Genomic DNA, 27,122 nt, shown 5'->3' with positions numbered 1-27,122 from the left:
AATGAGATCTCTGATATGCAATCTTAGTCTAGTAGGAATATTGGCTCTGAAGAAGTGCAAGGTACATCAGCAAAAAGTATTCCAGGAATTTGCAGTAATACAGGCAATATAAAAATATACCCCCTGAAAAGAGGAAAGGGACTTGATATACCGTGGACAAGGTTTAGAAGCATTTTCCCTATCTGTCTCAGGGAGCTCACATTCTAGTTAATTCCACACTCTCCTCGCAATTAGAGAGAAAGTGAAAAATCTTGGCAAGAATCTTTCTTTTGCCCGACATCCTCATCACCTCCACTACTGTGCCTCTGACAGCTGGGGGCACGCACATTTCCTCCTGCTCCTCTGCTGGCGGATGCCCTTCTATGCGAAGGAATACGGTGCATGTGGGATTCGCCTGAGAGTCTGTAGGGTTCGTCTGCAGTGATTTCGCTTCAGTGTGCAAAGCAGCTTTTGCACTAAAGCCTGGGTTCTTCCTCTTTCCCTGTGCCCTGGACAGGTTTTATCCACATGGATGGGCCAATGGAGAGTGCCAGGAGTCCTCCCTGGTCTGACCGGATTATAACACAATTGAAACGGCAATGAGAGCCAGAGAGAAGCAGCGATCGGGCAAAAAAATATAGCTGAGGATGATGAGCTGTGAGGCTTAGAAGAAGCAGGGAGGGGGAAAAAAAACCACCACAAGGTAAGATTCGGACGCCATATAGCTAATTCACTGGGAGCAGAAGATATTGGATCTTTTGTCAGTGCATCATATTGTAGGTATATCATATGCTATTTTATATATGGAAGTCACATCTGGGTATGAGCTGCTAACAATGATGGCGTTATGAATAAGGTTCTTTCTTTTGGGAAGAGTCCCAGGTCCAAATAAACATTTCCTGCAAGCTAATAACAGGTTATCAATAAAGTGTCCCCTGCTATATTTGGCCTCCTTTAATTACAGCTGTCTCATCTAACCGTTGGTTACTGATCACTGAAACTCTATTTGAGCCTGGAACAAGATATTTTCCTTCTGTGAGATAACAACTGCTTATTGGAAAATCTTTCCTGCTCGAAGGGATCGGGGCATTCCATGGCAACTAACAGGTTATTGACGTGACCCTCCCCCCACCCTTTCTTAAAGGCATATTAATCTTAAAAGAAAAAAAAAAAAAAGCAAGGTGCCTTGCAAAGAGGAGTGAGCCCGGGTTCTCAGAAGCATCAAATAGGTCTGGTATGGATTTTAGGCTAGCCAGATTATGGAAATGAGCCGGACGCTTGCATCTCATGAATATTCGTTTTGGAAATCAGGAAAACCTGACCTGTTTGCACTGGAAGACCGGAGGCTTCCAGTATCCTTGTTCTATTGCTTCCTCTTTGTGTCTGTCCTATATCTCCTTGCACTGTCCAAATACATTTTGGGGCTTTGCTGTCTTTTCTGGAGTTTGTCATGATTTACATTTCTGGCCTGGAATTCTGATCAGGATTAACACAGCAATACTCAAATTTCATAACTTCATAAGAGCAACGGTGGTAATGAGGATGAGCTACCAAAATGACTATTAAAGAAAGATGTGAATTTTTTTTTTTTAAATAAAATGTTCTGGGAAAGGCTAGAACAAGCCATTCACTGATAGCTAATTTAAGTCCTAGCCACCTCTACAGGACCTTAAAGATTGTTCAAGGGTTTAGGTGCCCTTTTCTGTGACATAAAACAGAATTTTTCCTAAATTAGTCCAGTGCCAGCTAAGTGGATTTTTAGTCATCAAAAAGTACACATGTATTTTCATAGTGCTCATATTTTTTGATTACCTAGAAAACAGGTATTTTGGAGGAGAGTTGTTTAGTGGGCACAGTTAAAAACTGCATGCATAAAAAGGTATAAGAACATAAGAATAGCCTTGGGTCAGACCAATGATCCATCAAGCCCAGTAGCCCGTTCTCACGGTGGCCAATTCAGGTCACTAGTACCTGGCCAAAACCCAAGGTGTAGCAATATTCCATGCTACCAATACAGGATAAGCAGTGGCAATACAGAATTTCGCAATAACAGACTATGGACTTTTCCTCCAGGAACTTGTCCAAACCTTTCTTAAAACCAGCTACGCTATCCTCTGGCAACGCGTTCCAGAGCTTAACTATTCTCTGAGTGAAAAAAAATTTCCCTCCTATTGGTTTTAAGAATATTTCCCTGTAACTTCATCGAGTGTCCCCTAGTCTTTGTAATTTTTGACCCGTTCTACTCCACTCAGGATTTTGTAGACTTCAATCATATCTCCCCTCAGCCGTCTCTTTTCCAAGCTGAAGAGCCCTAATCATTTTAGTCTTTCCTCATACGAGAGGAGTTCCATCCCCTTTACCATCTTGGTCGCTCTTTTTTGAACCTTTTCTAGCGCCTGGTAGAAGTGCAACTCATGTACCTATTTTATGCCGCCATTTGATATTATGTAAATGTATAGTGCTGTACACCCATACCTTTAGCCACATAGGAGTAACCTAATGGTTAGTGTAATGGCCTGAGAGCCAGGGAAACTGGGTTCAATTCTCACAACCGCTCCTTGCAACTTTGGGCAAGTCACTTAAGTTTCAAGTTTATTAGGTTTTTATATACCGCCTATCAAGGTTTATCTAAGCAGTTTGTACATTCAGGTACTCATGTATTTCCCCTATCTGTCCCAGTGGGCTCACAATATATCTAACGTACCTGGGGCTATGGAGGACTGAGTGACTTGGCTAGGGTCACAAGGAGCAGTGCGGGGTTTGAACCCACAACCCCAGCTCCAACCACTGTGCCACACACTCCTGCTATTGCCCCAGGTACAAAATTAGCACCTGTATATAATATGCAGACCACTTTGATTATAATTGCAGAATATCAGATCCCCTTTCTCCCTAATGTTCAAAGACAGTGTACATAGGTCCTTTGGAGATTTTCAGGTGCCCTGTTGAAAATATACTCTAAAAAGTCTAATCTTTCTAAGGGGCTTGCTGAAGTGTTGAGTAAAATAGTGTGTTTATAACAAAAACAAGATTAATATAGAGAAGCAAACAAAAAAATATTTAAGTACATTTTTAAAGGATTAATATTTATTTCATAAAATTTGTTATCCCAGGACAAGCAGGCATGATATTCTCACATGTGGGTGACGTCATCTACGGAGCCCCGATGCGGAAGCATTTTCAAGCAAACTTGATTGAAGATTTAAGTTTGCTCTGCTGCTCCACGCATGCGTGCCTTCCTGCTCCACTAGGGGGCGCATCCCCTCGTGGTCTCCAGTTCAAAATTTTCCGCTGAGCCTAGAAGTCGTGTTTTTTCAGGCTCTGCCCCAACTGCCTTCTAGCACCGCGATTTTTCTTATTTTTCATCGTTTAAGTCGCTGCTGGGTCAGAGCAGTGGTCCATTGTGCCCAGCAGTCTGCTCACGCGGCGGCCCCCAGATCAAAGACCTGTGCCCTAACCGAGACCAGCCCTACCTGCATTCGTTCTGGTTCATCAGGAACTTGCCCAACCTTCTCTTGAATCCCTGGAGCGTGTGCCTTTCACATTAAAAATTATACATTCGTATGTGCTTCGGTGCTAAAAACCATGCTACAGTTTTGTAAAAGGGAGTGAGGGTTAATTTTCTATACTATTCTCCCAGGGGAGTTCAAAATGGTATTACGTGAATTTATTCAGGTACTCAAGCATTTTCCCCTGTCTGTCCTGGTGTACTCGCAATCTATCTAATGTACCTGGGACAATGGTGACTCACCTAGGGTCACAAGGAGCAGTGTAGGTTTTAACCCACAACCTCAGGGTATTTGGGCTGCACCTTTAACCACTACACCACACTCTCCCCCTTGGAGGAAAAAAAAAAAAAAAAAAAGCAAAAACATTCGCCCAGCTCCCAAGAGTGCAACCCCCTTTCCAATGACCCCCCCCCCAAAAAAAAAAAATCATTAACAATCAAAACATTGCCACTGGATCTAAAGTTGAAGATGTTGATTTTGAGATTTAATGAAAGAATGATGAAAGTTTGGCTGTTTAGGCAAAGAATTCTAGAGAGAAGGTGCATTGGTGGAAGAACCCAACATCTTAGCTTAGATGGGACAACCAAGAAATTAATCTGTGAGGATTGAAGCTGTCTAGTAGGCACATATGGGGTTGATGAGGAAGAAAGATATGATGGCTTAACTAAAATCATTGCCCAGTGGGCCAGAGGCAATAAAAATTGGCCTTAGTAGTGCCAAGGCCAATTTTACCCCCCTATTTTCCATTAATGGCTGTGCACTAATTGTAGTAGTGATAATGGAAAAAAGTTCTAAAGTTTCACCATTTCACAAACTCTGAAGCGCATCAGTTATATAATAAATAATATGAATAAATTTAATTGGAAGGCCTCAGTGCAGATTGATTAGTCAGACAAATGTAAAAACTTTCAATACTTCAACCCGTGTCCGCACCATCATGGTACTTTCCTTTGTGCATTGAAAGTGAACAGTACTCTGTGGTAAATAGAAAAAATATATAAAAAGTGATGCGCAGCACAGTTTGAAAAACTCTAGACTGCACAGCCCTATGAGAAAATACTTTAAAAGTTGTAGTACAGTATATTCTCATTATAACGGACTCGCTTATAACGGAACCTCGTCTATAGCGGACGAGGTCCGCTGGTCCTGGCCGTTTGCCTTTATAAATATGCAGAAAATCATCGCATATAGCGGACTCGCATATAACGGACTTTCGGATATAATGGACAACCAATTTGGTCCCCAGAGCCGCTTTTAGCTGTAGTTTTGTTCGGCTATAACGGACATGCAGGCCGGTGATATAGTATCAAAATGCAACCCAGAAGAAAATGACAGAGTATTTTTCTTTCCAGCACAGTAAGACATAATGCTTTAGAACATCTTTTAGTGCTCTGGTTTTGCAATCATTTCATGCCATACCAATGTTTTGCTGAGTTTTGTTCTTGATGTTGCTGATATGGTTGTGCAGTGACTGTTGTTCATTGATTGTACGTTGTTTCAAGCTGACCTAAATAAAGTTTTAAAAAAATGCAACTCTGGATACAACAGACTCTGGATATAATGGACCGTTTTTCCAGGTTCCTTGAAGTCTGTTATAACGAGATTATACTGTATTAGCATGTGGCCAATTTGAATAATTATATTATGTTATGTTATTTGTGTTACAGTATATCCCACTAAATCCTCCCAAGTGAGTTTGGGGTGCATTACAGCAAATAATCAATGCACCATAATCCTTGATGCAGCGGTGTAGCGGAGGTGAGAGGTTCTCGGGGTGCTGGCACCTCCCCCCACTCCTTCCCCGCTCCTGCCTGGTGCGAGTGTCTCCCCTTTTTCCTTTCCTTCCCTCATACCTCTAGTTCAGGGGTCTCAAAAGTCCCTCCTTGAGGGCTGCAAACCAGTTGGGTTTTCAGGATTTCCCCAATGAATATGCATGAGATCTATGTGCATGCACTGCTTTCAATGCATATTTATTGGGGAAATCCTGAAAACTCGACTGGAGGGACTTTGAGATCCCTCCCTAGTTGAAGTTGTTGCTCATGGCGGTCAACAACGTGCTCCTCGTGACTCCCTCTGATGTCACTTCTTATGTGTGGCACGCAGAAAGGACGTCGGCGGGAGAGCCGACGGAGGTCACGAAGAGCATGCTGTTGACCACCGCGAACAACAACTTCAACTAGAGTGGGGAGTGTGTGGCGCAGTGGTTAGAGCTATGGCCTCTGCACCCTGAGGTTGTGGGTTCAAATCCCACGCTGCTCTTTGTGACCCTGGGCAAGTCACTTAATGAGCCTGCCAGAACATATAGGGAAAAATACTTGAGTACCTGAATGCAAATCACTTAGGCTATAAGTGGTATATAAATACAAAAAATAAATTTAAGAAATAACATCCCCACAGGTCAATTCCTGTGGCTGAGGAGACTTTGTTCCTCAACGGAAGACTTTGGGCTCCTTTTACTAAGGTTTTAGCGCGTGCTGAAGATTAGCGCACGCTAACCCTGCACTACATGAAAAATACAAACGCAAGCTCTATAGAGGTGTTAGCGTGTAGCACGTGCGCTAAAACCTCTAGCGCACGTTCGTAAAAGAGCCCTTTGTCTCTAAAACTGAAGATATGAAACTCAGATTTCTACAGAGAATACCCAAGGGAGTGTGTAGCGCAGTGGTTTGAGCTACAGCCTCGGTACCCTGAGGTTGTGGGTTCAAATCCCACGCTGCTCCTTGTGACCCTGGGCAAGTCACTTAATCCCCCATTGCCCCAGGTACATTAGATAGAGTATGAGCCTACCAGAACAGATAGGGAAAAATACTTGAGCACCTGAATGCAAATCACTTGGAGGGGCATAATTGAAAGGAACATCTAAGTCCATTTTTGTCTAAGTAGCAAGTCGTCCAAAGTAAAAAACAGCATAGGACACATTTTCGAAAAATACGTTCAAATTTTTTTCCGTTTTGAAAATCGTCTAACTATAAGTCCTGCCATTCTGATTGTCCAAGCCGCTAAATCTTTATACCACATTTTCGTCCAACTTTTTGTCCAAGTCATAAACGCCTAGAATAAGCCCTGTTGGACATGGGAGGGGGTCTGCAAAGTGATGGACTGAACACCCAGACATGGCACCTAAATAGTGGGGTACCTTACAGGGCACTGCTGTGCACTTCACAAAAAGGGTGCCATGTCATCATCTCACTACAGCCCCCCAAACCACCTCCAAAATCCCCTAAACCCACTTATCTACCACCCCAATAGCCCTCATGGCTGCAGGAGCCACTTATATGCCAGTACAAAAGGGTTTTGGGGGTGTATAGGGGAGTACACATGTTTCAGTATCAATGCAGTGATTATAGGAGCTTATGGGCATGGGTCCTCTTCTCCATGGGTCCCTAACCCACCCCCAAGATGACTTAAGCCGCCTCTGTGCAGGTCGACTAGGCTTTCCTATGCCAGGCTGCCAGGTGATGATGGAGGCTGAATTTTAAAGGTGCGATTATGATTTTTATGGTGTGGGGGAGGGGGGTCGGTGATCACTGGGGTAGTGTGTGGGGGTCTACAGTGCTTATCTGGTGACTTTAGGTAGGTTTTAGTGACTTAGACCATGTATTAAATGGTCAAAGTCATAACGTCCAAGTTTCGTCTATGCTGTGCTGTATAACTTTTGGTTATTCAGGCAGTACGACTAAGTCTAAGCCTGCCCACATCCCGCCCAAATCCCGCCCTTGACACTCCTCCTGAAACGCCCCATTTAGCTATGGTCATTCAGCAGCACTGTGAAGGCCTAGGTCGTTTTGAAATACGTCCAAAACCTGGTTTTATTATTGGCACTTGGACGTTTTTGACTGATGATCATCCAAGTGCTGACTTAGGCCAGATTTTGGATGCTTTTCTCTTTGATTATGAGCCCCCTAGGCTATAAGTGGTATATAAAATACTAAAACAAGTAAGTAAATAAATAAGGGGGATGGAGGAAGGGAAGGGGGCATGCCCGGGGAGGAATGGAAAGAGGCGGGGGGGGGGGGGTGGCGAATGGGAAAAGGGGTGCCGGCGTCTCTACCAACATGGCGCGTGGAGCGGACTGCCTCCCTCGCCCCTCCTTACTACGGCACTACTTTGATGTAATAGCAGTGAATGTAGTAACAGCAATTAGAGTAAATGGTACGGTATAATCAGTCAATGTACAGTTTTCCCTGCAAATTCGCAGTTCGCGGACTCACTCATTCGCGGTCTGCTCTGACCGCCTCTTCCTGTAGTAAAGTCGGACTGTGGACTTTTCTTCCAGGAATCCTTTTTCAGTTTGGCCACACTAGAAAATAAGGAAAGATCTAGGATTTTTAGAAATGAAACTGCACATGGTAACCTGCATCATCTTTCCACTACCCGTTCTTCTCCTTACTCTTTTCCCTTTTGCTCATTATTTTTCCCCCCTTTCAAGATTCCTTTTCACCTCCACAAGTTCCTCTCCACTTCCTATCTCCCATTTTCTCTTACCTCACCCCCCTCCTTTTCCCCCTTTTAAATTAACTCCATTTTGTCTCCTAAACTCATTTCCACATCTCTTCTCTCTTAGTGTCCTCCTCCTCCTCCTCCTCCTCTAATTTTTTGATTTCTGTTAATCTCTCCTATAGCTGGAATATTTCAGAGCAATTGTGGTTTCCAACTTATATCCTCAGTCTCTGTGCTGCTGGTCCTGAAATGCATGAGGATAGGGTTGTCAGAAATCCAGGATAGTCTAAACTGTCCCTGCTGAACTGTGCCAGTTAGCAGCTATTAAGGTTACCAGACATCTCTGATTTGGGGGGACTGTCCTTGGATTTGCATGCTTGCTCCTGATTGGCCCACAGATAGCAGCAATTGTCCCCATGCTCCAACTGGCTGCTATCCAATTCTGCTCTGCATGTGCACAGAAGCAAGCAGGAGGCAGAGGGCAAGCAGCAGATCTGTTTGCTTGTCACACTGGCACGTGCTGAAGTTACGAGTATATTGTGTCCAAACAACCTGCCCGGCAGCTTCTGCCTGCCCAATACACCGCCTTCCTTTCTGCGGACTGCCTCCAGTTTCCCAATTGGGCCATAGCACCCACTGCCATACCGCAAGCACAGCCTACCACCTGTCTCTACATACATTGAACAGCCTCACTCCCAGCACCTGGAACTCTATATGCCAGTGCAACCTGAGCCTGCCTCAACTGTGTCTGCCTTCTCGCCAGCCGACTGCTTCATATGCTGCCAAGACCCGACCCTGACCCGACTGTGCTTTCCCTTGGCAGCTTTCCCAGCAGCTAATTGCAGCTGCTGCTGGCTCAGCCATAACACTAGAGTCCATGTGCCTGGCCCTCCCTGCAGCTGAATGCTGCCACTGCTGGCCTGAAGACAATACTGAGGGGCGAGGAGGGGACTCTTCTGGGGCTTGGCTGCCAGACTGCTACAAAGCACCGACTTCCTCCTTGTGGATAACAACAAATCAGATGAGCAGCCAGAGTCAGAGATTCCAGGGAGGTCAGAAGAAGGGCCGGGGCAGGTCTCATTGCAAAAAAAAAAAAAGATTAAGACCATGGGAGAAGACTATGGCTGGGTCAGGAGGGGGGCATAGATAAAGAAATCAAAGAAAGGCTAGCACAGGGGCGGGCAATTAAGATCCTCCAGGGCCACAACTCAGTCTAGTTTTCAAGCTTGCCACACTGTGAATGTGCATGAGATTCATTTGCATTCACTGCTTCTATTGTATGCTAATAGGTCCAAAGCATATTTGTTGTGGAAATCTTGAAAACCCAACTTGAGGACCATGGTTGCCCGTCCTGGGCTAGTGCATGAGAGAAGAGCTGGGAGCAGCAATAGAGAATGTGGGGAAAGGGCTGATGCAGGATGAGTAGGCCAGGTGAGGAGAGCTTGCATTCTCAAGATGAGAGGAAAGGTTTGGGGACAGAAGGAGGAAGCTTGGGGTTGGGATACTAAGAGAGTGCAGAAAGAAAGAACATGAAGAAAGAACTGGGAGTGGGAGGTATGAGTAATTCTCTATCAGTAGTTCTCAAACTCTGGGTCAGAGTTATATCATTAGTGGATGGGGTCCCCTTCCTTCTGGCTCTCCACTGTGACCTATATCCAGTAATTTCAGTCATTGTCATGGTTACTGCAGGTGGTCAGACTAGATGGGCCATTTGGCCTTTTATCTGCCATCATGTTTCTATGTAAAGTGCTACCAGATGCATGCAGCACTCTACCTTAAACATGCAAGAGACGGTCCCTGCTCGAAAGAGCATACAATCTAATTGTGACAGGGAGGACAAAGGTTAATTTATATATAATACTTAGGTGGGAATTACAAGGGACTTAAGAGGTAGGGAGTAGGATAGTAAAGAGGAATGATAACAGATATGGGTGCTTGACAAGTTGGCAGGACAGGACTTAAACACAGCTTCAAAACAATGGGCTTTCAGCCTGGACTTGAAGACCACCAGAGATGGGGCTTAATGCACCGAGTCAGGCAGGTTGTTCCAGGCATATAGTGCAGCAAGGTAGAAGGGATGGAGTCGGGAGTTGGCAGTGTGAGTTGATAAATGGTCAAGGCCCCTTGTCCTTTCTGGGCTTCCTGTTATACTGGAAATCCACGCACATCACTGGGGTCAGTGGATGCACACAGATATACTGGGTCCTGTGCAAACTGCTGCTATCACTGCTGCAGATTAGAGAATGACACAGGGACAAATTTTTCCCTGTCCCCACGGGAACTCGTTTTCCAGTCCTGTCCCCGTGAGTTCTTTTCCTATCCCTGCCCCATTCCTGCAAGCTCCATCCTCATCTGCACAAGCCTCAAACACTTTACAATCAAAAGTGCTTGAGGCTTGTGCGGTTAAGACAGAGCTTACAGGAAGGGAGCAGGGACATGGACTGTGACAAAATTCATGGGGACGGGACAGGAAAATTGAATTCCTGTGTCATTCTCTACTTTGGATAAATGGAGAGAAGAGAAAGTGGGTAAGGGGAGAAATGGGATAAGAGGTATGCTATTTTATTTTTATCATCTGTGGTCATGTGATTTAAAAAATGAGATATTGGATAAAAATGTGGAAAATACTGTGCTATATGATATATGTGAAAAATGGTGTAGAGAATGATTGACATCTAATGTAAGTTAAAATTCAGCAGTTGGAGCTGGGATGGGTGATGGAGCTTGATCTCACTGGCCCAAGCCTTTGTTTAGTTTTAAATCCTAACTGCTCACTATCAGTGGTGTAATAAGGAGAGGGGGTGGTCTTAAAATAAGCGCACCTGTCCTCCTCTCTGCCCCCTCCCCTGCTCCATCCCCACCTCCCCACAACCACACGCATGCACTCCTTCCTTGTACCTTTTTAACATTCCTGGCGCAAGCAGCAACCTCAAGCTGCTGTTTGTGCCAGCATCAGCTCGTCCTCCGATGTCACTTCCTGAACCCACATCTAGGAAATGACATCAGAGGAAGAACTGATGCTGGCATGAGCAGCAGCTTGGGGTTGCTGCTCGCACGGGGGATGTTAAAGAGGGAAAGGGGAGGGGCATGCATGTGCAGCAGGAGAGCACAGGGAAAGAGTGGATGGGAGTGGGGCAGAGAAGGGGCGGGGGTGGGGCGACACCACCCCGGGCACCTCTCACCCTTGCTACACCACTGCTCAGTATTCAGCTAGTGATGATAAGTGCTTTTCTAAATATTGACTGCCGTCACCTAAAATAGTTGGATGTCCAGGTATGGCCATTGAATATCAAGGTCTTCAGTAGCATCCAGAAGGTATGCAGGTATGGTTGATATTCAGTGCCATACCTAACCAGTCAAGGTTAGGATTGCCTTTTCTGTGGTCCAACTTTCCTGGCTAGGTGTGCAGATACCTGCACTAAACAGACAGAGCAGAGCTTGGAGTTACCTCTGGACCACCCAAAACTAACAGGATTGTGCTTGCCTGGTTAACTGCTACTGAATATTGGTGGCCGGCCTGCTCAGTGTGGTTTAAGAGGGTTGGGGGGGGTCTCTCCCGCCCACTTAAAACATGTTGATTATCGACCTCTAAATATTATGTAGTTAAGAAACTTAAACAATGGGCCGGTTAAGCAATAGAGTAGACACCCCTGATGATGTAGATAACATGAGGAGGGACTGAGCAAAGATAAAAGAATGGTCCAGAATTTGACAACTAAGATTTAATGCTAACCGGGTCATGCATTTGGGCTGCGAAAACCTGAAGAAGTGGTATGGTTTAAGGGGTGAAGAACTTTTGTGCATGAAAGAGGAGTGAGACTTGGATGTGATTCCATATGATGATCTTAAGGTGGCCAAACAAGGTAGAAAAGACAGCGGTGAAAGTCAGAAAGATACTTGGGTGCTTATACAGAGACATTTATCACCTCCTAAGTTTCTGGTAAGACCCCATTTAAAGTACTGGAGACCACACCTTCAAAAAGATATAAAAAGGATGGAATCAGCCCAGAGGATGGCTACTAAAATGGTCAATGATCTTCATCATAAGGTGTATGGGGACAGACTTAAAAATGTCAATATTTTTACTTTGGAAAAAAAAGGCAGGAAAGGGGAGATATGATGGAGATGTTTAAATACCTATATAGCATAAATGCAATTGAAAGGAAGCTCTGGAGTGAGGGCCATAGGATGAAGGTGAGAGTTGACAGACTCAGGAGTAACTAGAGGAAATATCATATTTCTTCATGGAAAGGGTGATGAATTCATTGAATGGTCTCCTGGTGGAGGTGGTAAAGATGAAAACTATCTGTTCTGAATTCAAGAAAGCTTGGAACAAGTACAGTACATTGAATCTTTAAGAGAGAGAAAGGATAGTAGATGGCATAGATAGGTAGACTGGATAGGCCATATAGTCTTTAGCTGCCTATATAAAAATTTTACATTGTTTTTAAAAATATTTATATGTAATTTTTACATGCATTTTATTATGTTTCTAAGATATAAAGGAATGGAATATTTTAAATAAATTGCGATATTTATGATAGAAAGTAATCAGAGAGGGCCCTGCTGCTGTCCTACTCACCCTCATACTGCCTAAGTATCCCAGTTTTGGCTAACCAAAAATCTGGTCAGCTTAGCAGCCATACCATATTTTCCATAGACTTCTCGCCATCTTTCCCCTTCTACATTTCCTCTGGTTCCTTTTCACCTCTCTCTTCCCCCTTAGGTTCCTATCTGTCTTCCCAGACTGAAATGTTTCTCCATCTCCTTTATCTCAGTTATTTGGGACACAGTACTAAGGGCAGAGTAGTTGCATGCGACAGAGTGTGAATATGGCTGCTCTTGGTCCATGCTAGATACTTCCCAGGAGAGATGCTTTTTCTCCTCTACACTGCCAGTCTGGTGTCAGTGCCATGGAGGAGGAGAGAGGCAGAAGATGACTGGATTTTGAAAAATTTTGTTTTTGTGAATATGTTCACATGACCACAAAATAATGAGGGAATTTTCAAATTCTAAATGAAAATAAAAAGCAGAGAGGGAACAGCCTGAACAAGCAATGCTGTAGGCCCAAAGTGTAAGCCTGGTGCTGAATCCTTTCTGGACACTGGTCCCTGAAAACATTAAAAGTTTTTGATTGTTTGTCCTGTTACTGTCTCTTATATAAAATGAGAGCAAAAAGTGGAATTTTAGTTTTTGTAAAAAATTATTTTATATATTGAGTGATAACCCAGAAAATGCACTTCAATTTTAATATACCATAATTTCACTCTTTATCTGGTGGTTTCAAGGAGAAGAGACCTCAGCTTGGTTCCCAACACTTACAAGCCAGCAGAATAGCTGTTCAGCTGAAACGAACCATGGTATAATCATCAGTCCCCCCTCCACCACCTTAATATACCAATTATGCAAACTGTTGAATACATGCTTAAAATTTATAAATAATTTCAATTATAAAGATAACGTATCTCATGGTTGAAGGAATGCAAATTTTAAATGCTGATTCTGACGGGCCCATTTCGCCCACTGCTTCATCGTAGAATCAGTCTGAAAAAGCAGACCTGGAAGTATTCCAGTCTGCCTACCCCATTTCAAGCATGAGTACTACTGTAATAAAGAGAGAAGGCACTTACAGTCTTAAACATCACTTCAGTCTCAACCGCTTCGACATCCTACCACCGAAAATGGGGTCTCGTACCGGTTTCATACCTACAGAGGTGCATAGGGATGGCTACATACGCCTAAGACCACTTCTGGCACAAACCATCGCCGGCCTTAGGCATCCATAGGTGTCCCTATGCGCCTCTGTAGACGCTAGAATGACGCCTTCAATTTATTTATTTTTTTTTTTTCATGTGACCCTGATTGGTCAGTTAGGTGGCAGTAGGTCTCCTACCACCACCTAACTGCTAGTGTGTCATTTACAGAATTTGTGCCTGTGTGCACAAATTTATAGAACTAGGGGACATGTATATATTTAATTTGGGATGACTTCAGTGTTGCTTCTTTTCCCCAGGAAAGGGGAAGGAATTTTTCAAAGGGGTCTTCTACCCAGGTATCCATTTGTTGACCTATGGAGAATATTGCCTATGATATGACAGATATGGGAATGTGATACACAAATTTCTATAAACCTGCATTTACAAGTTATAGAATAGTATTAGCTATGCGAGTATCTTGATTCAATAATTAGGTGCTAATTGTTAGTAACCAATTATGGGCTATAAAAGGTGTTAAATGGCGTATCAACAAGGGATCCAAGAGCAAAAAAACAAGAAACCTGCTTGGCTCACTGTGGCGGTGAAGGAATGGAAGAGGTCAAAAACGGACCAAACCTGGAAAAAGCACAAACATCATCAAAGCAGGAGCCATAAGGCGGTAAGAGGGGCCAAAACAGACTACGAGGAAAAAATAGCCAAGGAGGCAAAAAAATTCAAGCTGTTCTTTCGATATATTAAGGGGAACCGACTCGGGAAGGATGTGGTGGGGCCGTTGGATGATCATGGAATAAAGGGAGTGCTAAAGGAGGACAAAGCTATTGCCGACAAACTGAACACATTTAATGCATCTGTATTTACCAAAGAGGATATACACAACATACCGGAAGCTGACAGGCTATATGCAGGAAACAAAGACAGGAAACTGACAGGGTTGACGGTCAGTCTAGGAGAGGTATGCAGGCAGATTGATAAACTTAAAAACGATAAATCCCCAGGCCTGGATGGCAACCATCCAAGGGTAATCAAGGAACTGAAAGGGGTTATAGCTGAACTGCTCCAGGGGTTATAGAATGCGAGGGGGTGCTAAAAAATTCTCAGCCCAACCAAGAAGAGAATAACATGGTTATGGTTCAATCAAAGATTTGAAACAATGTCAAAACACATAATTTTGTTTCTGCAAATTGGCACTTAGCAAAATAAGATAACACTCTTTTCAGCTACAGTGACAAAACAATGCTCAGAATTTAGGAAGTTGGTTGGTTGGGCTGAAAACTTTTCAGTAATTAGTACTATCAGTTATCTGCCTAACTATGGTTTATGGTTTCAGTTTATTTTATATACCATCATTCATAAAATACAGCACAATGGTTTATAATTAAAAATGAATTAGATGGAAAAGAACTCCAGAAATAAACAGGATAGAGAAATAAGGACAGCATTACTGTGACAGGATGGAGTTCCTGTCACTGACCAGAGGAGGGAGCCTGAGCAGCAGAAAGAAGGAACTATTTTGCATAATATCCTGCAAAGGCTGCTGAGGGAACAGTGATGCTGAGAAGGACAGGTCCAGAGCAGAGAGCTGAGAAAAATAAGAAGCTTCTTCAGAAGCCAGGCAACTCTTGAGGGGAGGAATGCTGGTTTCTGGCCTAACCCTCGGTAAGCCTGTTAGACCGGCCTGCCTGGTAGACTATGGGGGTTATCAGTAGGGTACCCCAGAGTTGATGATCCAACCTACCACTCTCTACAACCAACCATCTGAACTACCCAATCGCTCAACACATAGATGAACCCAGAGTAGACATGTACTGGAACAACTTTTCTATCCCTACCTGGAATCACGTCTGCAAATTCTTCTCAAAATACGTCGATTCGTACTGAAGATTAGTCAGCTGCCCACCAAACGTCATGAAAGCTGCTCCAGTCACCTTCAAAGCCACGTTACACGATTGGCTCTCCTCCCTATTACTGTCTGGTACATTTCCCGAGGAGTTAGGACACATGCTAATCACACCGATTGTAAAAAATCCCAAGGAATCTATCAAGCTGACATCTAATTACAGACCCATCGCAAACATTCCCTTTTTTGTAAAGCTGATGGAAGGCTTGGTAAACCAGGATTTAGTAACACACCTGAACAAATTCAGCATACTTCACGACAACCAATCAGGTTTTCGATCTGGGTTCAGCATGGAAATGGTTATTGCTTCATTACTGGATTCCCTCCTGAATCTATTCAGCCAAGGTTCTAGTGCACTAATCCTTCAGTTAGACCTAAACAGTGCCTTCGACTTAGTCGACCACACCATCCTAATTGACTGCTTGGAGACAATTGGTCTCTCAGGCAATGTACTAAAATGGTTCCAAGGCTTCTTGACTAAACGATCGTACCGAGTCTATAGCGACAATATCCAATCCTTCAGCTGGGTAAACCCATGTGGAATCCCATCCCCCCACTCTGTTCAACATTTACCTAGCCCCATTGACGAATCTACTGCAAAAATCAAATTTTACATCTACGCCAATGACATCATCATAGACCTGCCCCTAACAAGCCTGACTCCTGAGATGAAGAATCATCTAGCACTAACTTTAAAACAAATCGAAACATGGATGACAGAATTCAAACTGAAACTCAACTCTGAAAAAAACAAATTCTTCCTGGCAAGCCCAAATAACAAAATCAAAGATACTACAATAGCCCTGAACGGACAGAACTTCCCTATTGTTGATACCATAAAAATCCTGGTGTGACACTGGACCACTATCTCACTCTAGATATGCACTCAGAGCTACTGATCAAAAAAGGATTCTCGACACTATGGAAACTAAGAACCATCAGAAAGTACTTTGACACAACATCATTCCGCTTACTGGTGCAATCCTCTATTTTAAACCTACTCGACTATTGTAACATCATTTTTGTAGAGTCTCTCAAGAAAACCATTCAAAGACTCCGAATCATACAAAACTCAGCTGTGTGATTGATGTTCGGCATAAAGATATGGGATCACATAACCCCCTACTATCAAAAAATCCACTGGCTGCCCCTGGAGGCAAGAGTATTGTTCAAATTTGCCTGCCTTTGTTTCAAATCCATTCTCGGTCTGGCCCCTCTATACCTGGTCTCCCACTTTAAACTAGATTGCTCCACCAGGCCTACAAGCAGAATACGTATGTTTAGTCACCCTACAATAAAAACCTGCCGATACAAAAGATTCCTTGACAGAACTCTTGCCTTCCAAACAAGTCAACACAACGACTGGCTAAGCAGCAGCATCAAGCACTCATCCTACCTTAACTTCAGAAAACTAGTTAAAACCAACCTGTTTAACCGATTTTTGACCAAGAATTCCTAAAGCCTTTCCCTGCATCCCACTTACTTGTACTAGATGCCCCATAATGTGACCTTACTCTGCCTCCCTTCCCCCTACCAATATTCATGTACTCAAACACTTCACTGCTTTCTCCCACTGAATTTTCAGCCCTTCTTATTGTAAACCACCTCAAACTACTTTGGCGGTATATAAACAATAAAATTATTATTATTATTATTATTATTAATAGAGGGCCTAGTGGTGGTGTGAGAAAGACCAGAGGAGTGAGTGATGGGGCTGTCTTCAAGGAGAGTGTCTGAGGGACAGGAAGTAAGTCCCAAAAAGAACAGAGAGAGAGAGAGAGAGACTGGCTGGGAGATTGGAAGAGTCCCCAGGGAATGCATCTGGAATAAGGCAACTGAGGGACTGGAGGGGCCTAGGAGAAGGAGTAGCCAGAGGGCCCAGTAGAGCCTGGAGCCCAAGGAGGGACTCAGGCTTGATGACCGGCAGAGGGACCGATGAAGTATCCAGGACCCATGGGGACCCAAAAGGCCAAAGAGTATAGGGACCGGCAGTGGCCCCACAAGAATCAGACAGAAGAGTCAAGGTCTAAAGCTGATGGGGTCTGGCAAGTGACTGGTGAAGGGACCGGCAGGACCGGTAGTGAACAGCAGAGAGACCGGTAATGGCATTGGGAGTTGCCAGAGGAGCCCAAGGAAGCAACCTGATAGACCCTGGTGCGTATTGACCATAGGTCTGGCAAGCAACCAGCAGGGCTGGTGGCAGCCGGCGGAGAGACCAGTAATGGCACTGGAAGCTCCTGGAAGATCCGGAGGGCCAAGATTCAGGTTTACTCTCTATCCAAAATATCTAAAGGGTTTACAATAGAATTAATATGTATTTTTGAAAAAAACAGTTGTATTTTTTTAAAAGGGGGGGTTGCACAGATGAACTGAAACTGACATGAAACAGGGGAAAGTGGGGTAAGGGGTACATAATTACATCAAAATAAAAAAATAAGAAAGGAAGAGGGTAATCTCGATAGGGTGGGGAGAGCTCCTTGGGAAAAGTTAGTCATCCTTGGCTGAAACTTTCAATGTTATGTATCAATCCAGAAAATGTTTGAGATCTGAAAATGGTATGAAGTTGAATTTGGAGGGTAAGATGTTAGTCTCTCTTGTTAAGATTGGGGCAAAAATGCTATCTGTAGCAGGTGCCAAGCTCTGGAATGAGCTGCCTGGTATTCTGCGATTTTGTGATGGGAGACTGAATTTTAAGAAAATGTTGAAAACACAATTATTTGTTAATGCCTTCATGTGCTAATGCTATTTGCTGCTGAAGCCTTACCGTCCTGTAAATGTTTTTATGGGATTTTGTCTTTCCATCTTGAATGAATTTGAAAGAAGGTTTTAATAATGATACTGTTATTTAATGTTTTTATTGTGTTTGTTCTGTCGAAACATGTTTTAGTATTTTTAATATGTATGCATGTAATTTTGTAAATCGCACAGTTTTTATGTAGTATATAAATTTTTAAATAAATAAATAATAAATAAAATAATTTTTTCCAAAGAAGATTCTAATCTGAGGTCAAAGGGCATAGCATTCCAAAGTGAAGAAGCCATGACTGAAAAGATTGTCTTACATGTAGTATTGTAGATAATTTCATGGATGGAGGGCATTACTAATAGATTCTGAGTATTTGATCTTAATGTCCTCAAAGGGGTGTAAGGGGTAAGGAGTTTATTGATAAAAGCTGGTATGTTTACAAGTCTAGTTTTAAATGTGAGAAGTAGTAATTTGTAAGTGTATGATGTGGAATTGGCAGCCGATGGACATCACGGAGTAAAGGAGTTACATAGTCAAATTTTTTAGCTTTGTAAATGAGTTTTATTGCTCTGTTATAGATTTGGAGCTGATGTATTTCCTTCTGTGCTATACCTTGATAGAAAGAGTTACAGTAATCGAGGTGAGAGACTACCAGAGAGTGGATCAGGATGTTAAGAGAAGGGGGATCTAGGAGAGGAGATATTGAACGTATTAGCTTTAATTTGTAAAAGCATTTCTGAACGACTGCACTTATCTGTTTGTGGAAAGTAAGTTTTGTTTTTTTTTAATTGAGAATGACTCCCAATAGTTTCACTTTGGTTTCCATTTGTATTGGGGTTGATTCAATACAAATGGGCAAGGTTAAATCATCCTTTTCTGTGCTAGGAAACAAAGGGTCGGGAAATGAAGGGTCGGGAGAGGACCATGGAGGCCAGGGAGTATTGGAGATGATCAGGAGGAGCCTGGAGGAACCTGGTCACATGTTTTAAGAGTGTATGAATGATGTGTTTGAATAACGATATTTTTGTTTTAACAGAGTCCAGTGGAAGATCTGAAACACCTGGGGAGTGGAGATATGAGATGGATATTGACTGTTCGGCCCGATCACATGATCACAATCACTCATATCAGGGAAAACAGATTGATAGAATTAGACTTTTACAGACATTCAATCAGAACAGATCGCAATCCGCAGATGCTAAGTCCTAGCAGCTCAACAAACATTACAAAATACAGCTCTAAATAAGTATGGCTTTCTCTCTGATGTCACTTCCTGGCCCCATGACCAGGAAGTGATTTCAGAGGGGAACTAGGTCAGTGCGAGCAGCAGGTTGGAGAAGTTGCTCATTCTGGCAAATATTTAAAGAGGTACTAGGGGAAAGGAGGGCGCAAGCGTGGCGTAAGGGGGGGTCAAGAGGTGCCGACGCCCCCACAAAGATGGTTCTTGGGGCGGTCCACCCCCCTTTACTAAGCCACTGATTGCAGTAGATAAATATAAAGGAATTCCTGTACACATAATTCTATGAGTAAGGTTCAGGACCTTTTGTTGAATAAGACAGGGTATTGGAAGACAATGATTCTGATTAAGAGAGGAATTATATGGTCATATTTCCTAACCAAGTGTTATTTTATAGTGATTGCAATCTCTGGAGAAGCACCTGGATGATACCAGAGTAAATGGCATTACAGTAGTCCAGAGAAGCTAATGTTATAGCATAAAGAAGCATCATTTGTGAATTTTTATCTAGGTAAAAATGAACAGCATGAAATTGTTGAAAAGCCATGAAACAGGACTTAGTTATCACTACAATCTTTGGGGCAAAGTATAGTTCACAGTCAAGAATACCACCCAAGAATTTAAGTTGCGTGATCAGTTCAGTTTCAGAACCTTTAAGTAAGGGTGTGAGTGATGGGATGTCATTATTTCCAGTGACTAACAGCAGTTAGATGTGAGCATTTACACCAGTGCTGGTGCCTAAAGTTAGTTGTGTAACTTAGGGCTGATGCTAGTATTCTATAATGGTGTAATTTATTTATTCAGTTTTCTATATCATTCTTCCAAGGGAGCTCATTTGATGATATAGAATTCACACTTAGACGTAGACTCAGTAAATAGTGCCCAAACTTGGATGCTGAAAATAATCTGCGTTAGAGTACTATTCTATAATGGTGTTCTGAGTTGGGCGCTGTTTATAGAATAGCGTATAGGGCTAGGATCTGCGCCCAAAGTTGGATTTGCTGTAAATCTTGCCACATAAATTAGGTGCAAATCCGCTGAATTCTATAACATTGCATGCATCTTTAGCAAACATCCCGAATCGTCCATATCCCTCCCATGGCCACACCCCTTTTTCCGTGTTTAGAAAGATGTATGCAAATCCTAATTGAAACCAATTAACTGCAAAATTGGTTGTTAGCACCCAGTTGTGGCTTGTTAACAGCTTGTTACTGAATTAAAATGCACCCTCAACTTTGAGTGTGCAATTGCTGGGCATCATATATAGAATCCAGGGGACAGGGTGCATCATTCTGTGACTAAATTTAGACCAGGGGTCTCAAAGTCCTTCCTTGAGGGCCGCAATCCAGTCGGGTTTTCAGGATTTCCCCCATGAATATGCATGAGATCTATGCGCATGCACTGCTTTCAATGCATATTCATGGAGGAAATCCTGAAAACCCGACTGGATTGCGGCCCTCAAGGAGGGACTTTGAGATCCCTGCTTTAGACAGTCTTTGGAAAATTACCCCCCGGGGTGTTGTTACCCCTAACAGCGCTTGAAATGGAGTATCATCAAAGAATACAGTCACATAAATTTACTTCTGTCCCATATCCCATGATCCCTCACTTTACAGGGAATGTGGGTAATCAAGTTTTATGCAAGAAAGTTTGTCACAACATTTTGTTTGTTTTCAAATTGTATAACTTGGAGTCTAGTACCTTGTTGTGGTCTCATATTTTCAGCATGTGAAGGTATACTGCTTTTCAGTTGATTTTTGGCTTGAGGAAGTATGATCATGTCAGTCTCTGTTGCCTATTTGAAGTTTGGGTGTTTTTGTTATAAAGTTCTCTTTGGCATGACTTCCACCTATTATTTTGATTCATTTTCCATTGTTGGATTCAAACACCAGCGAAGTGCTCATGGTTTGTTTAGCTTTCCTTCAACAAAAGGTATGTCGGTATAAAAAAATTCATCACCGTTTGTTTGCCTACCAAGTGGCTCTCTGGGACGGGGAACTAAAACCCCTGTTACTTTGTTCCAAGTCTTATTATGATTTTAGAAAGCAATTGAAAACTCATCTGTTTAGTATTTAACTAATCTGATCCTTTTGTGTGGTGTTCTTAAAATTTATGCAAACTGCATTGAACTTTTTGGCTAAGTGGTATAGAAATGAATTATTAGATTAGATTAGAGGATGGAGACTCAGAATCTGGACCACCTCCCTCTCAGATTCAATGAGGCTTAGTCATTGATTCAGCTTTGAGAGGCAAAAACAAATAGATAATGACAAAAGATAAGTTTTTGTTTAGTGGGTTTATGAAGTACACAATCTGATGTGGAGAATGCCTTCCTGATTATCCTGCCACTGTACCGGGCAATGGTGCGTCCGCATCTTGAATACTGCGTCCAGTATTGGTCACCGTACCTTAAGAAGGATATGGCGTTACTCGAGAGAGTTCAGAGGAGAGCGACAAGACTGATTAAGGGGATGGAAAGCCTTTCATACGCTGAAAAATTGGAGAACCTGGGTCTCTTTTCCCTGGAGAAGAGGAGACTTAGAGGGGATATGATAGAGACTTACAAGATCATGAAGGGCAACGAGAGAGTAGAGAGGGACAGATTCTTCAAACTTTCAGAAAATAAAAAAACAAGAGGGCATTCAGAAAAGTTGAAAGGGGACAGATTCAAAACGAATGCTAGGAAGTTCTTCTTTACCCAACGTGTGGTGGACACCTGGAATGTGCTTCCAGAGGACATTATAGGGCAGAGTACAGTTCTGGGGTTTAAGAAAGGATTGGACAATTTCCTGCTGGAAAAGGGGATAGAAGGGTATAGATAGAGGTTTACTGCACAGATCCTGGACCTGTTGGGCCGCCGCGTGAGCGGACTGCTGGGCACGATGGACCTCAGGTCTGACCCAGCGGAGGCATTGCTTATGTTCTTATGTTCTTATGATTAAAGGACTGAATCTTAATTACTTATGACAAGGCATATGCTAAAGTTAGCCTGCAAAGCATATATATTAGGGCTGCAGGAAGACTAAACATTTTTCTCATGATTAATCACATTGTGCAGTAGTGATTAATCTGTAATATTTTAAAAGAAAATATGACACCTCTTCCTTCCCTCCAGCCCCTTCCTCTGCAGGTTAGCACCTTTCTCTTCTCCTTCTAGTCCCCCTCCCTCTGCAGGTCCAGTACCTATCTCTGTCTAGCCCCCACTTCTTTCCAACCCCAAGCACAACCCCTTACACATCAACACCTCTTTTCCCCCTCACTGTGCCACTGCAAGACCACCATCTGTGTGCTTCCTTTCCTTCCCGCAACCCCTGTCATGGCACTTTAAACATTACCTTGCCAGCAGCGATTCCTGCAGGCCTGCTCCAGAGATTTCCCTCTGCCGCGTCATGCCCTCCCACTGTAAAAAGGGCCCTTCCATTCCTCACTACCCATTTCAACTTAGTCTCAGTGGCCCTCTGAAAATTTCACTGTCTCTATATTGGACCTGTTCTTTTTAACATTTTTATAAATGATATTGCTGCAGGGCTGTCGGGTAAGATTTGCCTCTTTGCGGATGATACCAAAATCTGCAAGAGAGTGGACACCCAGGATGGTGTGAAAAAAAACTTGGCAAAGCTTGAAGAATGGTCTGAAATTTGGCAGCTAAAATTTAATGCTAAGAAATGCAAGGTCATGCATTTGGACTGCAAAAACCCAAGGGAACAGTACAGTTTTGGGGGTGAAGAACTTATGTGCATAACAGAAAAGTGGGACTTGGGTGAGATTGTATGTGATGAGGAGATTGAGAGGGGACATGATCGAAACATTCAAGGTACTGAAGGGGATGATAGACTTAGTAGATAAGGACAGGTTGTTCACCCTCTCCAAGGTAGGGAGAACGAGAGGGCACTCTCTAAAGTTGAAAGGGGATAGATTCCGTACAAACGTAAGGAAGTTCTTCTTCACCCAGAGAGTGGTAGAAAGCTGGAACGCTCTTCCAGAGGCTGTTATAGGGGAAAACACCCTCCAAGGATGCAAGACAAAGTTAGACAAGTTTCTGTTGAACAAGAACGTGCACTGGTAGGGCTAGTCTCAGTTAGGGTGCTGGTCTTAGACCAGAGGGCCGCCGCGTGAGCGGACTACTGGGCATGATGGACCACTGGTCTGACTCAGCAGTGGCAATTCTTATGTTCTTATGTTATGTTCTTATGATCTTAAGGTGGCCAAACAAGTTGAAAAGGTGACTGTGAAAGCTAGGGGGATGCTAGGGTGCATAGGGAGAGGACTGGCCAGTAGGAAAAAGGAGGTATTGATGCCCCTGTATAAGGCTCTGGTGAGACCTCATTTAGAATATTGTGTACTATTCTGGAGGTCGCACCTTCAAAAAGATATAAAAAGGATGGAGTTGGTCCAGAGGAAAGCTACTAAAATGATGTGTGGTCTTCATCATAAGGTGTATGGGGACAGACCTAAAGATCTCAATATGTATACTTTGGAGGAAAGGTGGGAGAGGGGAGATATGTTAGAGATGTTTAAATACCTACGTGGTGTAAATGCGCACGAGTTGAGTCTCATTTGAAAGGAAGCTCTGGAATGAGAGGGCATAGGATGAAGTTAAGAGGGGATAGGCTCATGAGTAATCTAAGGAAATAGGCATGTGGGATCTCTTAAAGAGAGGCAGAGATAATGGTTACTGACGATGGGCAGACTGGATGGGCCATTTGGCCTTTATCTGCTATCATGTTTCTATGTTTCTCTGTTTCTATCTTCAAAAATTACTGTGCACCTTTGCAAGTGCCCCACCCCAGAATTTATCTTCCATAACTTCCCCACAACCTCACAAATTGTTCCCCCACTCTAAGAACTGCTTCCTCCTCCATACACACACACTTGCATGCAGAGGGGTTGGAAAGAATTCCACAAGCCATATTTTGCATGCTTTTCCCACTTGTTAGTACCTCGATTTACCATGCTAATTTTTACAGTCAGCCATGCCATCTGTTGAAGTATAATGGTTTTCTTGTCAAGTAGAGCTAAAGACACTTTGTTCGGTCTAGATTCATACTTCAGAAATGTCATCTGAATTATTGTTTGTTTAGGCCTGGGCTTACTTATGTTAAAATACTTGCTTTTGTACTGCATGGCTTACCTTTCACAGATAGTGGCAAAAAAAAAAAAAAAAAGGAGGTCTTATTGAATTCCTAGGAAAACCTTGTAGTTTGTCAGCAACCACTGATTAGCAAGGCTAATTGCACACTGACAGCTAAAATTAGCTGTGCCAGCACTCAGCTGATGCTAGTTTCTTCTGCTTCCTGCTCCCTCCACCCTCCCTTCTGTTGGACTGAAGAAGAGTCTTCGGGCTGGTGTGATACTATGAAGCAGCATGGCCTAATAGGGGACATTCATCCTGACAAATGGAAGATGAAAGCCAGATGCAATTAAATCAACAGGTTCCCGGGAGAGAGAAATCTTCAGTCATAACACAAATAAACTGCTGAAATAAAAGACAATTTTGAGTAGAGTCATAACGTGAAAAATTAGAGCTTTAGCTGATTATGATTATAGCTGTGCCATACTTCCTATAGTTACTCTGGCAGTACAAAGACGCTGAATGAAATGTAATGCAGAGCATGGGGTTACTGGAGTCCAGAGATGCCAAGTTACCCAGTTCTAGGCTGGAGGAGATTTTGGGACAATCTTGGATTTCTAACTACCGTATCCTGGTGCACTGTAGTACTTCCAACACTGATTTCAATGGGCAGGTTCTGCTACTTCAAATCCCACATTGCTTTGGGATGTAATTTCAAAGCCAACACTGGCCCAAAAATCTGCTTCCTGGAACTGGGTAACTTGTCATCTTTCTCATTAGTCTTAAGAAAAGAGACCATTATTGGTCAGTAGGCAGAATTCTGCTGCTGGCTTAATTGGGCTATGGTTGGATTATTCCAGGGTGGATTTGATTTGAATCACTAGTCAGAAAGACTTGATTTAAATTATGGTTTCTAAAGATTTTTGCTGTGAAGAAGCATGTTATCTTTGCAGACACAAATCTACAGTTTTAAGAAATGCAAAAGCAAGCATCTGTGATATCTATTAGATAGAAAATTTGCCTGTGACATTATGAATGGATTAATGGAATTCATGTACCAAAAAATTTAAACATTGCATGAATATACAGCCTCATGGTACGAGGGGGAGTGCTGAAAAGTTCTCAGCCCAACCAAGAAGAGAATCACATGGCTATGGTTCAATCAATGATTCGAAACAACGTCAAAACATAAAATTTTGTTTCTGCAAATTGGCACTTAATGAAATAACACTCGTTTCAGCTACAGTGGCAAAATAATGGTCAGAATTTAGGAAGCTGGTTGGTTGGGCTGAGAATTTCAGCACCCCTTCATGCATAGTTAAAAACTAATCCTTATTTCATGATGAATAACTTTTGGACTATAATGTATCTTAAATAGAAAACTATCTTTAGATATATTTTTTGTTCAAAAAAAGCATATATTTGAAACAATCCAATTTAAATTAAAAAAATCTGATTTAAATGTAAAAATCTGATTTTTAACCTTTTTTAAATCATTGATTTTTATCCACCCTTGATGATTCTGAATCTCTTTGAGGTGGTTTTAGTATTGCACTCGAATGTCACTGAGGTCCCATACGAGGTGTGATTAAAAAAAAAAAAAAAATACAGTGGATACTGCTGCTGAGTGCCATCCAACGGAAAACCTGGGATCTTCAATCCGGGAAGCGGCACGTCAAACCTTAGTAAAAGCATGTGACAAGTTTCAACTTGTTCAGTGCAGTCAGTCGGTTGTGAGCTATGGTTGAGAGAAGGTGTGTTATAAAGTGTGCCATAAATTATGGAAGACAAACAACATGATATTTTGTTTCAAATTGCAAAAAAAGTGCTAAAGAAACACATTAAATGTTAAAATTAGTTTATGGTGATGCTGCATTGACCATGAAGATGGTTTACAAGTAGTTTGAGCGATTTTGTAATGGCTGTGAATCGGTTGACGAGGAGAGATCGGGACATCCTTCAACAATCAAAAACCCAAGAGAATGTTCAGAGAGTAAGTGAAATGCTTCGATCAAACAGGCAATTGACTATTAGGGAAATTTCTGAGGATCTGAACATTTCTTACGGTTCCGTTCAAAACATTTTAACAACAGATTTGAACATGAAGTGAGTGAGTGCAACCTGAGATATGGGCAAATGGTTTTCTCCTCCATCTTGACAACGCTCCGTGTCACACATCACTTCTGGTATGGCAATTTCTGTCAAAATATTACAGTATGTCCTCATCCACCTTATTCACTGGATCTGGCACTGTGTGACTTCTGACTCTTCCCCAAAGTCAAAATGACCATGAAAGATAAACGTTTTGAATTGATTCAGGATATTGAGGCAGCCATGACAGTGCAACTAAAGACACTCACGAAAGAGGACTTCCAGAACTGCTTCAGAAAGTATAGGGTTACCAGATTTTACATTGCTGATGATGTCATCAGTGATGCAGCAGAGGAACGGCCCAGGCCACGAAGCAGCCTGTCTAGATTGCTGCCGACGCTGCCTGTTTGTTATAAGGTATTTATTTCTGTCTCA

General features: G+C 42.7%; 1 protein-coding gene across 2 annotated transcripts in view; it reads left to right on the top strand.

Moving 5' to 3' along the window:
• Window positions 1-441: 441 nt before the first annotated feature.
• DOK4 (docking protein 4) overlaps window positions 442-27,122 on the top strand; it is a 145,238-nt gene continuing 118,557 nt past the window's right edge. For both annotated transcript variants that reach the window (XM_033943778.1, XM_033943777.1), the window contains exon 1: window positions 442-682. The gene's annotated coding sequence lies outside the window, so the exon portion shown is untranslated. The remainder of the gene's footprint in view (window positions 683-27,122) is intronic.

Source organism: Geotrypetes seraphini, chromosome 4 (genome assembly GCF_902459505.1).
Source record: "Geotrypetes seraphini chromosome 4, aGeoSer1.1, whole genome shotgun sequence".
Taxonomy (NCBI): Eukaryota; Metazoa; Chordata; class Amphibia; order Gymnophiona; family Dermophiidae; genus Geotrypetes; species Geotrypetes seraphini.
This window is presented reverse-complemented; position numbering and strand designations above follow the sequence as displayed.